Below are 14,434 nucleotides of genomic sequence, written 5' to 3'. Positions count from 1 at the left end.
TCAGCGCTTGAGCTCAAGGTTCGTTATATGTGTATAATTTCAGATCCTTACAGTCAGCTTGATTTTTGTCTTTGGCTGTTATTCTTGATACCCTTTTCTGTAGTTTGAAAACTGTATTGACGGTATTTGAATTTGTTCCCCTCGAAATAATTTCATAGCTAAGAGTTGGTAGTTCATTTGATATTACCAAAAAACCCTAACTGTTCCACAGTGATGACAGTAGTGTAAGGACATAGCATACTGATTACATTTTAATTTGAGAGTACCTCCACATGTTCACAGTACTTCAACTGAGACTCAATTTCTAATCTTTAGACAATTTTTGTTTGTTGCGTGCTCGATTGAAGTTTCATCTCAGTATAATTTAACAGTGTGATGTTCTCTAGTCAAAGTGAAATTAATGGAATTTGTTTTCTTTACGTTCATTGTAATTATACAGCATACGGCCCAAATTTAAGCATCCCAGAGGGTCTCATCTGCCATTCTGTAAGAAGTTCTGTTGTTTTCTCAATGACTATAATATTGCTGTCATCAACAAAGAAAATTGTTCTCCACAATTAACACTGTTGAGAGGGTCACTGATGTGTATGAGCAAAAGTACTGGTCATTAAATGCTACCCTGAAGAACTCCAATGTTTTTGTATTTCAGTTGGTATTTTGGATTGCACTTTGTCTGCTAGGTATGACTGGAACCAGTTATGGGCTACATTTATTTTCCCTGATGATTGTAGCTTATTTAGAAGAATGTTATGCTATTGAATTTTGGATGATCCTCAGTTTTAATACAATGGAACACAAACTGTGATTCATTTAGAAAGTACATACAAATAAAATCTGTTTATGTCACCTGAAAACTTAATCGTACCATCTACTACGACAGAAATATTATAAATGAACAATGAAACATGAAATTATTTACCACCCTCTTTTAATCCATGACACGCAGCTGCGAAAGTTGGCGCTGTTAAATTTGGCAGCTGCTTGCCACGAATTTAAAAAATACGTAAGAGCTGTCTGTGTATGCCCTAGACATCAAAATTTTTGGACTTGCATAGATAAATATGAAGAGTAACCTAAGAAGCAGGATTATATCCGATGACCTCCCTTGCTTACTCCCAATAACAGATCGAATCGTAACGTTCTATATTTAGAGAAAATCGTTACATTTTTAGGAAGAGTAGACAAGTGATCAATTCCTTCTCAAACAGACTGATGGTGTAAGCCAGTGACTGAAATAACGTTGCAACCGGACCAGTTTCACTGCAAATGAAAATCTTCCTCGGCTTGTTCTGCGGATAACATACGTAAAGGAGTCGTGCCCACGACCGCTGCATCTCCGCTTTCGTTTCGCTCCTGCTTTCTCGCAGCCTGCACGGTTGCAACACAGCTCCAGACATGAAATATTAATACACGTACAAGTAACATTGCATTCACGTAATGAGTATATGTAGATGGAAACAGTACCCTATAACGATGAACAAAGCTCAAATGTATATACGAGACAGAACCTACAAGCAACTCGTGTAGTTCAATAGGCATAAATATTGACACTCGTCTCAGATGATTCAGAGGCATCCCTCCTCGCAGAACGGCAAACTTAGGAACGTTGATGCCGCTATTATTCATGCTGGGAAGTAACAGAAATCCTAGTATAAACGCTGCGAACGCGGTACAGAAAGAAACTGCAGATCGGACGTTTTGTTCATCGGTACTATTTCCATTAAAAATTCTAATTTGATTAGTACCGCACTTTTTTGCTGAAAATACATAGTTCTCTTTGTGTTTTGTGTTGTATTTGACTGGAGAATTCTACCCGCATTATTTCTGAGGCTAGTCTGCATAGTACCATCCTACGAAAAAGGTCTCAATTTCCAACTCGATAAATTTTTCCTTTATTTTTTTTAAATTACTTTACAATTTCTATTTTATGTAATTAAATACACTTTCCCCTTCAGAACAAATTTCTGCAGTATTCCTACGACTGTTTACTAGTTATCATTTGTAGTAAGATCCAAATTACAGGCTATGTACACAAGATTTGTTTATGATTATGAAAACATGCTGTCCAATAACAGATTAGTAAATATCACACCATCTTGAATTTAATAAGAATGTACATGTTAGTCCTTAATCATCCTTATTTCACTAGTGATAGATACTTAAATTTGGTCACACAAGATGCCGATCTTTAGTTAAAAATTCGTCAACGAACTAGAAGGGATCATTAATCGGTTTACTTATTGCTGGTGTCGTAAGCTCTTTTACTAGATGTCTCCATCCACAGCGACCTTCAGCTCTTCTTATTGTAATATGAAGGTAGATGGTAATTTTCTTCACTTTATCTAGCAGCTCCTCGTCGTGGTTTTGTGCCTTAGATTCTAACTTGTAATATAGTCTTTTCTAAATTATCCCTTTTCCTTCTCGAAATGCGCCCAAGGAACTGCAAGTAGATCTGACTGACACGAGAGGATAAAATTTTTGTACTGATCGATTATTGTACAATAGGAGCGTTGTTTCTTCTTTATGTTCACAATACGCGTATCATCTAGAAGGCATCAATACGGCTCTTTCACGGTCCAGGTCATATAAGAACAAGTGCAGTACTACGAATTATAATAAGCACATCTTCGTTGATATTGCCATGTTCTGTCAGGTCTTAGTGAGTGTAACCACTGCGGCTCGGCCAAGGACGTTTCGTCCCTTCGTTTATTTATCAAAATTTTCTTCGTCCTTGATCAGAGATCCCGATTTATACAATCACTCACTACCTCGAGATCCTTTAAGCAACCTGTAAATTGCATTTGATCTAAACCGTGTGGAAAAATAGCCACTAAGTTGGTCTTTTTCATGTTTATCGCTAGGCGAAATTCAGACCAATGGCCTTCACTCTGGAAAACAGATGACTCTGTTTCTCTTCACTTCCTCCAGGGAGGGTAGTATCATTATCATAGCATAGATTGTTGATTATCCTGGAGCCAACTAAAGTTCCAGTATCACAGCCTTCCAGTGTGTCTCTCATGCCAAATCCTGCATTGGTTTTGTAGAGCTGTGGTGACAGTATACCATCTTGGGTGTGGAGTCATTAATCTCGTCAAAAATTCCTAATGTTCATCATCCAGCTCTATGGCTGCAGCATGACTCTTACAAAGACTTTTTAGCAATGTTGCTAGTGTTTTCGAAGGCCAAAATCCTTAAACAAATGCCACAACTTGTCCTCCACGAATCAATCAAAACCCTTTTTAATAGCTAGGGAACAAATGAAACAAAGGACACGGAGCTCACAACTTTTCCTGTTGTATGCCTCAAATTAATGATTGCCTCCCGAGTACCTTTCACTGTCACAAAACCTACTTGTCCTGGAGAAATCTGAGAATGCAAGAATTTCTGTAGGTGTTGAGTCACTGTGTAGAAGACTTTGTCACCATGCTGTATTAACTCTACAACACGATAAAGGGAGCAGTCCCTAACTGATTTTTTTAGAGGAATTATAACATATTCGCTACAGTCTTTAGGCCATTTACCAGTTTCACTCACCGTATTAAATATTAAATGTAAACCACTCCTGCCTTTCTTTGCCATCACAGCCAGTACCAAGGTCAATCACGAACCGAAAGACCAACCGCTTGCTTGCTACGACAGAGCACACGAGAGCTGAATGCCCCCCACCCCGTCCCCCACCCCCAAAAAATTACAAGTACCACTATCCGCAAACAAACGCGAATGTGAACTGAGCCGCCCAAACTACACACCATGTTGGGCAGCAACAAGTGAGGAAAAAGACACTGCCTAAAAACTACGTTAGCGGCCAGGGCAGGTAACCAGAACACAAACAGCCGCAAGGCAGGAAATTCCGCTGGCGCACTTGACTATGGGTACATTAATATGATCAATTCCAGCTGACGGTGGCTACCTCGAACACTTCACTCGTTGTTGCTCACAGGAAAACCTCCAGAACAGCAACGCCGGAACCAAAACCACTCAACCTTCACGTCCTGGGTCGGCGAGCTCCGATGCTCGTACCGACCGGACAGCTCCAGACAGACCGCGACACTGCGCAGAAACCGCCGGCGGCCCAGTCGACTATGCCGCACGGAGGTGTCTTCGGACGAACCGACCGAGCAACAATCCACCAGAAGTGAGGCCCGCCTTAAGTGAGGCGTGGTGGCAACGGTCGGGCGGGCGATGTCGACGCAGGGCTCACTGCTGCTGCAAGCCGGCGACTGGTTGCCCCGGGCTGCGCTCCAGACACGTTGCAACTGACTGCAAGGGCCCAACTCACGACCCGGGCTGCCACCGTGAATTCTCCTCCTCGCACGTTCCGACTCACTGCACGACAGATAACAACCAGGAAGTCAGAGCAGCCGAGTAAATATCCTATCAGCGGGGATATATCGATACGCGTTACTAGCGCCGAAGACGGTCAGGCAAAACGGCAACTCAGTAACGCCAGTAATTTAAATCAACGTGGTGAGATGGAAATACGTTAATATAGGGTGTAAAGTACCGAATGGTTGGACGGAAATCCATGCATAGCTCACCTACTAAGTGTAACATACAGGTCTTTGTACAACGCGACCAATTCTAATTTTGACCCCTTAATGCTGTAGCCGTAAGACAGTACGGTTTCTTTTCATTTTGTAAAGTGCTCAGTTTTATATTTTTGGATATTTAAAGTAATCTTTGCATCACCCTAAAATGTTATCAAGATGTGACAATGTTTTCACAATTTTTTCAGTCAGGACTTCGTTATAGATAACTGCATTATCTGTAAAAGACTGAGGTTACTGTTAATATCATCCGTGTTCATTGATAGACAACTTGAACAGCAAGGGTCCAAACACACTCCCCTCGGAAGCACCCAAAATTACTTCTACATCTGTCAGAGACCTTCCAAGGTAACATGGTGCGTCCTCCCTAGCAAAAGATCTTCAAGCCAGTGACAGATTTCGTTTGATGTCCCATACGATCTTATTTTTGTTACCATGAGTAGACCGTTCTTTCTTCCAACTAGTGGCCACAACTTTTTGTTCCACCAATCCACGTCATAAAAGTCGCTACCTCGGCCAAAATTTCAGTATGGAATCCGATAGGGATTCCTCCAGACTCTAAAGCTTTATTTAATTTTTGCTATTCCAGCTGTTTCTCAACACCACTGACGCTAATATCTATACGACTGATCTTTATAGTGGTGCGAGAATAAAAGGGCGCAGTAACCTTTAATTATCATTTCTAAAGAAATTCTGATGATCGAGCTCGACATTGTTGCTTTTCCTTTGCTACCCCCAATTCCAGACTCTGTCTAGTCCATGACTCTCTGACCACCAGCTTTGGTGCCACTAACAGCTTTCACATGCGATCTGAATGTATTTGGATTTTGAGAGAGATCCTTCAGTGATATTCTGCGACGATAGCCGTTCAATGATTCACGCATTTTCGTCTTTACAGTCAAACGTGTTCCATTCAGCATCTCTCTATCTCTGGCCCTGTTCTTGGTTTTACGCCTGTGAATAGTCTCTATTTCTTTAGAAGTTTCTTCGTAGTTAATGTATACCATGAAGTGTCCCTCCCATCATGGATTGTTCTACTGGGTACATATCTATGAAGGCCATGTTCAAATATTCCTCAAAACCTGAGCCCCACTTCTACATACTGTTCTCCAGAGCTATGTGTTTCGAGTTCCTTGTTGAGATACGATAACATTGCCATATTGCCTAGTTTGCTGAAAATATAAACCCTTCTACTTGTATCACTTTCTTTTTGTACTTTGGTAACCGTCTCTCTCATGATCACTAAAGGAAGTTGCTATGAGGACACCCTCAAAGAGGTCAGATGTAGTTGTCGCTATTGGATCCAATATATTTCTGTCATGTATGAGCTTCCAAATATTCTGCTCTATGTAGTACGCAGACAACGTGTTTAGTAATATTTCGCAGGATTTAGCTTTAGTCATTAAGGCAAGAGTCCAATAAGTCCCGGCCTATCTTCTCACTGAATTTTCAAAGCCTCTGGTTGAATTTTTTCTTTACTCTTCTTGACGGTGTTTTCGTTCTGTCGGTGCGACTAAAAAGAATTATATGTTTTTATAACCAGACTTTCTTTTGAGATAAAGCATCATCCGTGGTTTGTAATTAAGTTATTCACATTTTTAGTTGCTTTAAGATCGAAAGCAGTTCGTTAACAATATGCTGGTTTTTATTAACGGTAATTTCCGCTTGATTTCTCGCCTACATCGTTAAATGCCGTAAATGCCGTCTGCTAGCACATCAATCTAGGCGCGAAAACAAGCGGAAATTACTGTAAGTAAAAACCAGCATATTGTTACTAAACTGTTTCTTGATCTTAAAGAAATCAAAATGTAAATAACAATTACAGACCACATGACGATGTTTCACCTCAATAAAGCGAAAAGCGACTGGGAAAAAGCAAGCATTTTCTGTGTTGCAACGACAGACTGAAAATGCCTTCAAGAATTGTAAGGCAACTACGGACAATATGGCCAAACTAATGAAGAATTTTCTCTACAATTCTTGTGTCATCCTCAAACGGGACTCATCTTGACTCCTGATCCAAATACAAACGTAAATCGTTAAGATAGAACAGGGCAAGAAGTGGGTCAATGATACAATCCTGTGGGACTCATTGTAATTTCTCTACACGCAAGTGATGTGGCGGCGCTCTTTATATTACCCAAACAGCCTAGGACAACCTTCTTCATTCTGTTTCTTAAATAACATCTAAACCAGGCATCTGAGGAACTACACGTTTTATAAAATTTAACTACGTTTATGATTAGCACAATGTGGCGTGATATGGTTTGATTGAATGTTGTACGATTTCAGCAAGATTACAATAAAGCGAGTTGCTTATTATTAATGTAACGTGAGGTTTCCTTTAACCACAGCTTTTCCCCTCTAATGATCGTTATTTTGTTAAAGGAATTTGCATATGGGAACGTGTTGCTATGTTGTCTGTCAAGCAGTGTAAATGGTACCAAGTTCATGCACAAAAGGAATCACATGTAACCAGCAAACAAGCTAAATGTATGAAAAGTAATCTGAAATAAACAAGATTAATGATTTTTAGTAACTTTCAGTGCTGTTGTGTAATAGTGTCTGTACTAGTTGCAGATCGTTTATCGAACTTAACCCTAGTGTTATTCGAGATGGCAACATTTTTGCTTAAGCAAAATGAACAGTTTTGTCATAGAGTACCACACGCACACAACACTAATGTATTTTTTCTTGTCAAAATAATTCATGAAAGTTGTTACGAAATAACCAGGCTTCATACATTAGCAGATAAGAATTTATATCATGTAAGATACTGTTTACATTCATAGAAGTTCACTGTATTCACAGTCAAACTGGAATTTATTACTTCAGAGTGCGTTCTGGGCCAACAATACACAATTATTGTCTCCATTATGACCGACTATAATTATGTTCGTACAGAAAATAAGCTTAAAATTACCCCTGCAATATTTCACTAAGATGGCGGGTAACATAAGACAATCACTTATCGATACTGCTTCAACCCCTGTTTTACTACTAACAAATAATATATATTAAATAATTTTGCACCTTCACTACATGAATTAACATTTGAAAATTTTTCTCAATGTTAATCGCTTATTGTTCAGCGTTTACCAATAAACTGCGCTATAGACCAATAGTGCTAATGGCTGCGATCTTTTGTAGCTCAGCAGAAAACTTAACATCTGCATAGGACGAGAATTACAATGAAATAAAACTCCACACAAAGAAGATTCATTTCAATGACAAATAAACTCTATTTTTAAGATATTAAACTAGCAACGTAATACAGTTTTATGCAGACCTCAGTGTTACTAGACATCGATCACATCCTATTAGTACAACAGTTCGGACAAGAAGATGTAGGATTTTTCTAGAAGCATCATAGATAACAAAAGATTGAGATTTTCATTATCTTTTTCGATGGCTATTGTCTGAGATATAATTTTTTACAAAATATTAAATTATGTCATTGACAATAATTATTTATTATTTTATTAACGATGACGTGCTTTTTATCAATATGACGAGAATACGATTAACGTTCATCACATTTTACACACGTTGCTGTTGTGGATATTATTCTGAATAAAATATAGGCGTGGATGTTACAAGAATCGAATGCTTTCGGTAAGTCACCGAAGAAATCAGCAAGTGACATTTCATCATGTAAAGGTATAACTAGGTGCTCCGGAAATGTGTAAATGTGTCTGGCTCATTGATTGCTCGACTGCCACCACAACGACCAAACAATGTCTGACGATGTCCGAATCATGTGATACTAATCCATTCACTGTGTCGAGGAGAGAGTTATCTCTACAACACAGTACCTGCTTCTGATTCAGTTGTTCGCGTGTATGGTAGGTGCTTCGCACGACTGAATATGCAGGCACCATTCCACTTTTCGACGTCGTTTTCTTGTTACCCGCCCACAGGCAGAGCTGACTGAAGAGGTGCTCGCTATCGGTAGGTGATTGTCAATCTCAGCTTATTATGCGGTGAACCTCGTTTTACCTTTCAGCCTGCGTGTATAGGCACAGCAGCAGCAGAATGACAGGCATCTGCGAGCGGCGCACCCTCAAGGAAAGCTCTATAGAAATCTTCTATTTATTACTGGCACTTACATCATCTCTTAGAAATAAGAAATGAGGGTAGGTAACTGTTAGGCCGTACGTTTATGGACTGAAGCGTTGAGATGGCGGTGGTCTTCGCTGTAAATATATGTATTGCAGACTGAGCCTGGCAGCTGTTACATCTATATGGGATACACTTGTACCTTTTGTAACATTCATCATCTTCAACACCATCTGCCATTTGACACTAACTGCGGGAAAATGGTCTCGTCTAGCCTTTTACGTTCATTCACAATATGCATATTCATTAACGAAATTCGTCATAAACAAGCCTCCATACTCTGAGAAGAATAATGTCTTCCACTGTGGCAACAATAAAAGAAAGAATGACGTTAATTATTCTTTCCAAAAGCAGTCAGTTATTTAGTAAGGAGTTAATTATGCAGTCACAAAAATTACCTGTTCCAGAACAAAAATTCTGTGCTACTAGTTTATTACTTTTCCCCAGACAACCTAGTGGGGTTACTCAATCTTAAATAAGATTCCGGAGTAAGTCCGCCAGTCGGATTCCCAGAGAGACGGGGTTCACTGGAGTCTCGGAATGCATAGATCAGTCTCAACCACGCTTGCGAATCATTGACAAGGAAGAAAACTAGAATTTTGAAGGTCTCTTGAGGACAGGAAAGCTTGCTCTCTCGAAGAGAAAAATGGACCTTCACGATCTGCCTTGTTAGTTGCTTCAAGAGGAAGTCGTGCTTTGTAGTTATTTCGCAATTTTCGGTGTGATAAACTGACGCTGTGGTATGTATCCTTTGCAAGTCAGGCTAGAAGGTATCACAAATTCAGTTAAGTAAAAATTTCAGTGCGTTCCACACGTTTATTTACATATGTAAATCGACTTTAAAATTTTCCTTTGCGTTAGACTGTACATCCTTATTTCAAATTATAATTCTAAGATTTTTTCTTAGTCGTTACTTTTCGAATAATTTTTCATTGATTGTGTGAATATTCGTGCTTATACTGATACATTGCCCAATTTAGAAATTCTTCGAGCGTGTACTGTATCGTCAACTGTAAACTTATTTTGCGGTTTTTACCAACTTTTCTCAGTAGTAGTGTCGTTCAGAAACAATCGTTATCTGACTTCACTGTATAAATACGTGAAGAAACAGATATATTCTCCACAAGTTTTGGACTTTCGCAAACGTATATTTTTCTGTATTTTCGAACGTCATGGGTGTTGTGCATAATCTATACCGCAGTAAATCAGTGTTTTTGTGATTTAGTTTCTTTAGTACATATTATAACTAATACATCATGCAACATTTCATTTTCTCTTTCAACATAAACGTATATTTATTACGAATTAATGCTATTTTTGAGTTTGTTAGCGACAATAACATAACAAAATGTCAGAGAATTACTATCATTTATCCCAAGGTCTTTCTGTTACTTTAAAAGAAAGACAGTTTCGTGCACTAATTCCTACGGTCCATAAACGGAATTAGTAACACTTTCCCATGACGGCTCCAGAAATTAAAAAAGAATCAGCAGGTTTAGTTAATAGTCTTTGTTTACTCTTCTGTAAAACATAGCATCATTCACAATGCAGATTCACCGTGTATGCTGTTTTCGTACACGGGATGAGATAATAGACATTCAGAAGCAGCTGGCAATCGCTCTGACTACTATCTACCGATTGCTAGCTGCTGCCATTAGGCATGTTGCGAGAGTTCCTGAGAGTTGTGTACAAGAGATACCGAGGTACCTAAAGCACTATCCTGTCCTGCGCAACCTATAGGAAGTAAGGGATCTGTCACTACTTTGCCAGTTGACCATGAGGGACAGGTAAGCAGCAAAGCTGGGCTCCTTGTATAGCGAGAACTCATGGTGTTATATACATTCCCCAAACCACACGTTTCAGAGGATGTCTTTCACTAGGACCGAAACTGAACCAGTGACGCACACTTCACCTGCTGGGGAAACTTCTGTGTCCTCGAGGGAGCAAATCTAGAAACGTAGGGGCTATCAATCATTAGCATTTCAAAAGTCTGGGTAATAATGGCTCCTCTTAGAGAACTGGGACCAGGGATTGACATAATGCCCTCAGTGTGTAAGTATGGAGACATTATTCAACATGTCGAAGGTCTATCCTAGCTTACAATGAGAAAACTGAGTGCAAACAACTATAGATAATGCCACACATTGGTGTGAACGATGCCTTTCGTCTGGGTTCCAGAGACATGATTGGATCATTACAGTGACTGGCAGAGAAGGTTAAGACCATCAGGAAGTGGTTAGCACACTGGACTCGCATTCGGGAGGACGACGGTTCAATCCCGTCTCCGGCCATCCTGATTTAGGTTTTCCGTGATTTCCCTAAATCATTTCAGGCAAATGCCGGGATGGTTCCTTTGAAAGGGCACGGCCGATTTCCTTCCCAATCCTTCCCTATCCCGAGCTTGCGCTCCGTCTCTAATGACCTCGTTGTCGACGGGACGTTAAACACTAACCACCACCACCACCAAGACGAAGCATATAATTTGCAGCTGATCGGGATTCTGTGTAAGTTACTAACTGTTTTTCACAAATGGGCTACATTTAAACTTTTGAAGAAACACAGCTCATCCAGTCTTCTTCCGTCAAAAAATATTCCACGTCCTTGTAATACACTACACCAACAAGAAATAATAAACAGTATATAAAGTTCTTAGCTTTAGTGTCTGCAAGTTGATAAAAACGTGAACTGGAAAAAGCAGTCAATAGACCTGTAAAGCGCTTTTGCTCGGCTACTTTTGCCATACAAAACACGTTGGCTGGTCCGACGAGTCTCGGTTCAGATTGTATCGTGGCGACGGACATGTACGGATCTGGAGACAGCCTCATGAATCCATGGGCTCTGCATGTCATCAGGGGACTGTTCAAGCTGGTAGAGGCTCAGTAATGGTGTGGGGCGTGTGCACTGGAAGTGATGTGGGACCCTGATACCTTTAAATATGACTTTGGTAGGTGACATGTAGTTAAGCATCCTCTCTGATCACATCATCCATTCACGTCCGTCGTGCATTCCGACGGATTTGGGTAATTCCAGCAGGACAATGCGACACTCCACACATCCCGAATTGCTACAGAATGACTCCAGGAACACTCCTCTGGGTTTAAACACTTCCGCTGGCCACCATACTCCACAGACTTGAACATCATTGAGCGTAACTGGAATGCCTCAGATGTACCAGTTTCCAACTTTGGTGATGCACAAGTCAGAAAGTAAGTTAACGTTTACTGCATATTTCCAATCACTGATGTCTCACAGGATAGTATTCTGGAGAAATCCAGGCCAAAAATATTAACTGCATAGAAGAAAGTAACCGGTACGGTGTCTGGGATTCACAGACATATATCTTGCACGTATCTGTCCAAGGAGCTGGGAATATTAAAAACAGCCACACAGAACATATAATCACATCTTACTTCTTGAATCAACACTCCATCTGAATTTGAGACTAACAGAGATACCGAGAAGTACAACACTAGAAGGACAAATGACTGCTTTATCCTTTGATCATTATAGCTTCGACACAAAAAAGGGATGGGGTTTGCTGTCCTCTTTTACAATCATGGAATTAAAATATCTGACCGATATCAAAAACGTTTTCAAATTTAGTTTAAATATGTTTCTCTCTTAGCTCTACATCTACATGATTACTCTACAATTCACAATTAACTACATGGTAGTGTGTTCATCGACCACCTTCAAGCTATTTCTCTACCGTTCCACTCTCAAGTACCGCACGGGAGAAACCAACACTTAAATTGCGAAACGTCGGTGGTTTTGGCAGTGTGGTATCTACGAAACATTTACTTCCGGACAAGAGTTTTCCCCTGATGCAGAACAACCCTTCCGCAAAACCACTTTAATCTGCGTGCAGCGGATTGTTACAACGACTTCACATGAATCAGTATACACTTAAGAGCTAAAGAAACTGTTACACCTGAGGAATATCGTGGAGAGCCCTCACCAGCACGCAGAAGTGCTGGGAGGAACTGACACCATGAATCCTGCACGGCTGTCCATAAATCTGTAAGAGTACGAGCGGGTGGAGATCTCTCCTGAGCAGTACGTTACAAGGCATCCCAGATATGCTCAATAATGTTAATCTCTGGGTAGTTTGTTGGCCGGGGAAAGTGTTTAAACCCAGAGGAGAGTTACATTGTCGTGTTGGAACTACCGAAGTCTGCCAGAATGCACCATGAACGTGAATGTATAATGTGATTAGAGAGGATGCTTAACTACGTGTCACGTACCAGGTTCATATCTAGACGTATCAGGGCCCATATCACTCCAACTGCACACGCCACACACAATTACAGAGCCTCCACTAGGTTTCCTTGCTGACATGCAGGGCCCATGGATTCATGAGGCTGTCTCCATACCAGCACACGTCCATCCGCTCGATACAATCTGAACCGAGACTCGTTCGACCAGGCAACGTGTATCCAGTCATCAACTGTCCAATGTCAGTGTTTACGGGCCCAGGCGAGGCGTAAGGATTTTGTGTCGTGTAGTCATCAAGGGTATACGAGTGGGCCTTCTGCTACGAAAGTCCATATCGATCATGTTTCGTTGAGTGGTTCGCACAATGACACTTGTTGATGGCCCACCATTGAAATCTGCAGAATTTGCAGAGGGGTTGCACTTCTGCCACGCTGAAAGAATCTCTTCAGTCGTCGTTGGTCCCGTTCTTGTGGAATCATTCTGCGGACGCAGCGATATCGGAGATTTGATATTTTATCGGATTCCTGATATTCACGGTACACTCTTGAAATGGTCGTAATGGAATATCCCCATTTCATCATTGCCACGGAGATGCTGTGTCCCATCGCTCGTGCGCCGACTATAACTCCACCTTGCAACTCAGTTAAATCTTGATGAGCTGCCATCAGCAGACACTTGTTGTCTTATATAGGCATTGCCGACCGTAGCGCCGTATTCTGCCTGTTTACATATCTCTGTATTTGTATACACATGCCTGTATCAGTTTCTTTGGCGCTTCAGTGTATGTCATGTCAAAAATCTCACTAATGAAACTGGAAAGGAGCTATTAATGTTGAAATGAGCGAACTTTTACGATAACAGATAACTTTATTTACATAAAAACATATGGAAAATGGTGTTTTGTCATAAGCAAAATAAAACAAGATTAGTTCATACGAACGAATTACATTTGAGGGAACTGAAATGTTCAGCTGGCAAAGATGACTTGAAAAGCGTCCCTATCCGAATACTCTACACTACCCCACATACTGTGAGTACTATTGGTAGCGCTATCTGACTGATTGTACTCTGCAAAACAGTGATTGTGGAGTGCAAAATTTGTCGGCTGCAGTAGATGCAAAAGCTGGTTGGCTGTTGTTGCTAAATCGGAAACACACTACGGTGAGCGTTAATAGCAAAACTGCCTAGTTCGCTAAATGCTGGAGTGGCGAGTGTATTTATCACAGAGCATTGCGATAGTGTGGACTTGGCGCTTACCACTGTGGTACGCGGTAAATCTGCGCCAAGCGCTGCCTTTCCAGCTTGGCATTTCGTCACTGACATGTCACCTAGCTTCACAACGATAACTTTCCTCTAAGTCCCATCACAGAACGCTTTGTGCTCGCAAATTATCGATGTAGGCTCCACTACTAACAGGTGGCGGTACATTTCCACGCTAATAGAGTAGACAAACATATTCGGTTCCTCTCCCTGCAGCAGGCTGGCAGAAGTTGTTCTCCCAACAGAGTTACTTGTTGCCGAATAGCTAGAGCTGCCTGCTGACATTTTCTGAC

Source organism: Schistocerca gregaria, chromosome 5 (genome assembly GCF_023897955.1).
Source record: "Schistocerca gregaria isolate iqSchGreg1 chromosome 5, iqSchGreg1.2, whole genome shotgun sequence".
In the NCBI taxonomy this organism is placed as follows: Eukaryota; Metazoa; Arthropoda; class Insecta; order Orthoptera; family Acrididae; genus Schistocerca; species Schistocerca gregaria.
This window is presented reverse-complemented; position numbering follows the sequence as displayed.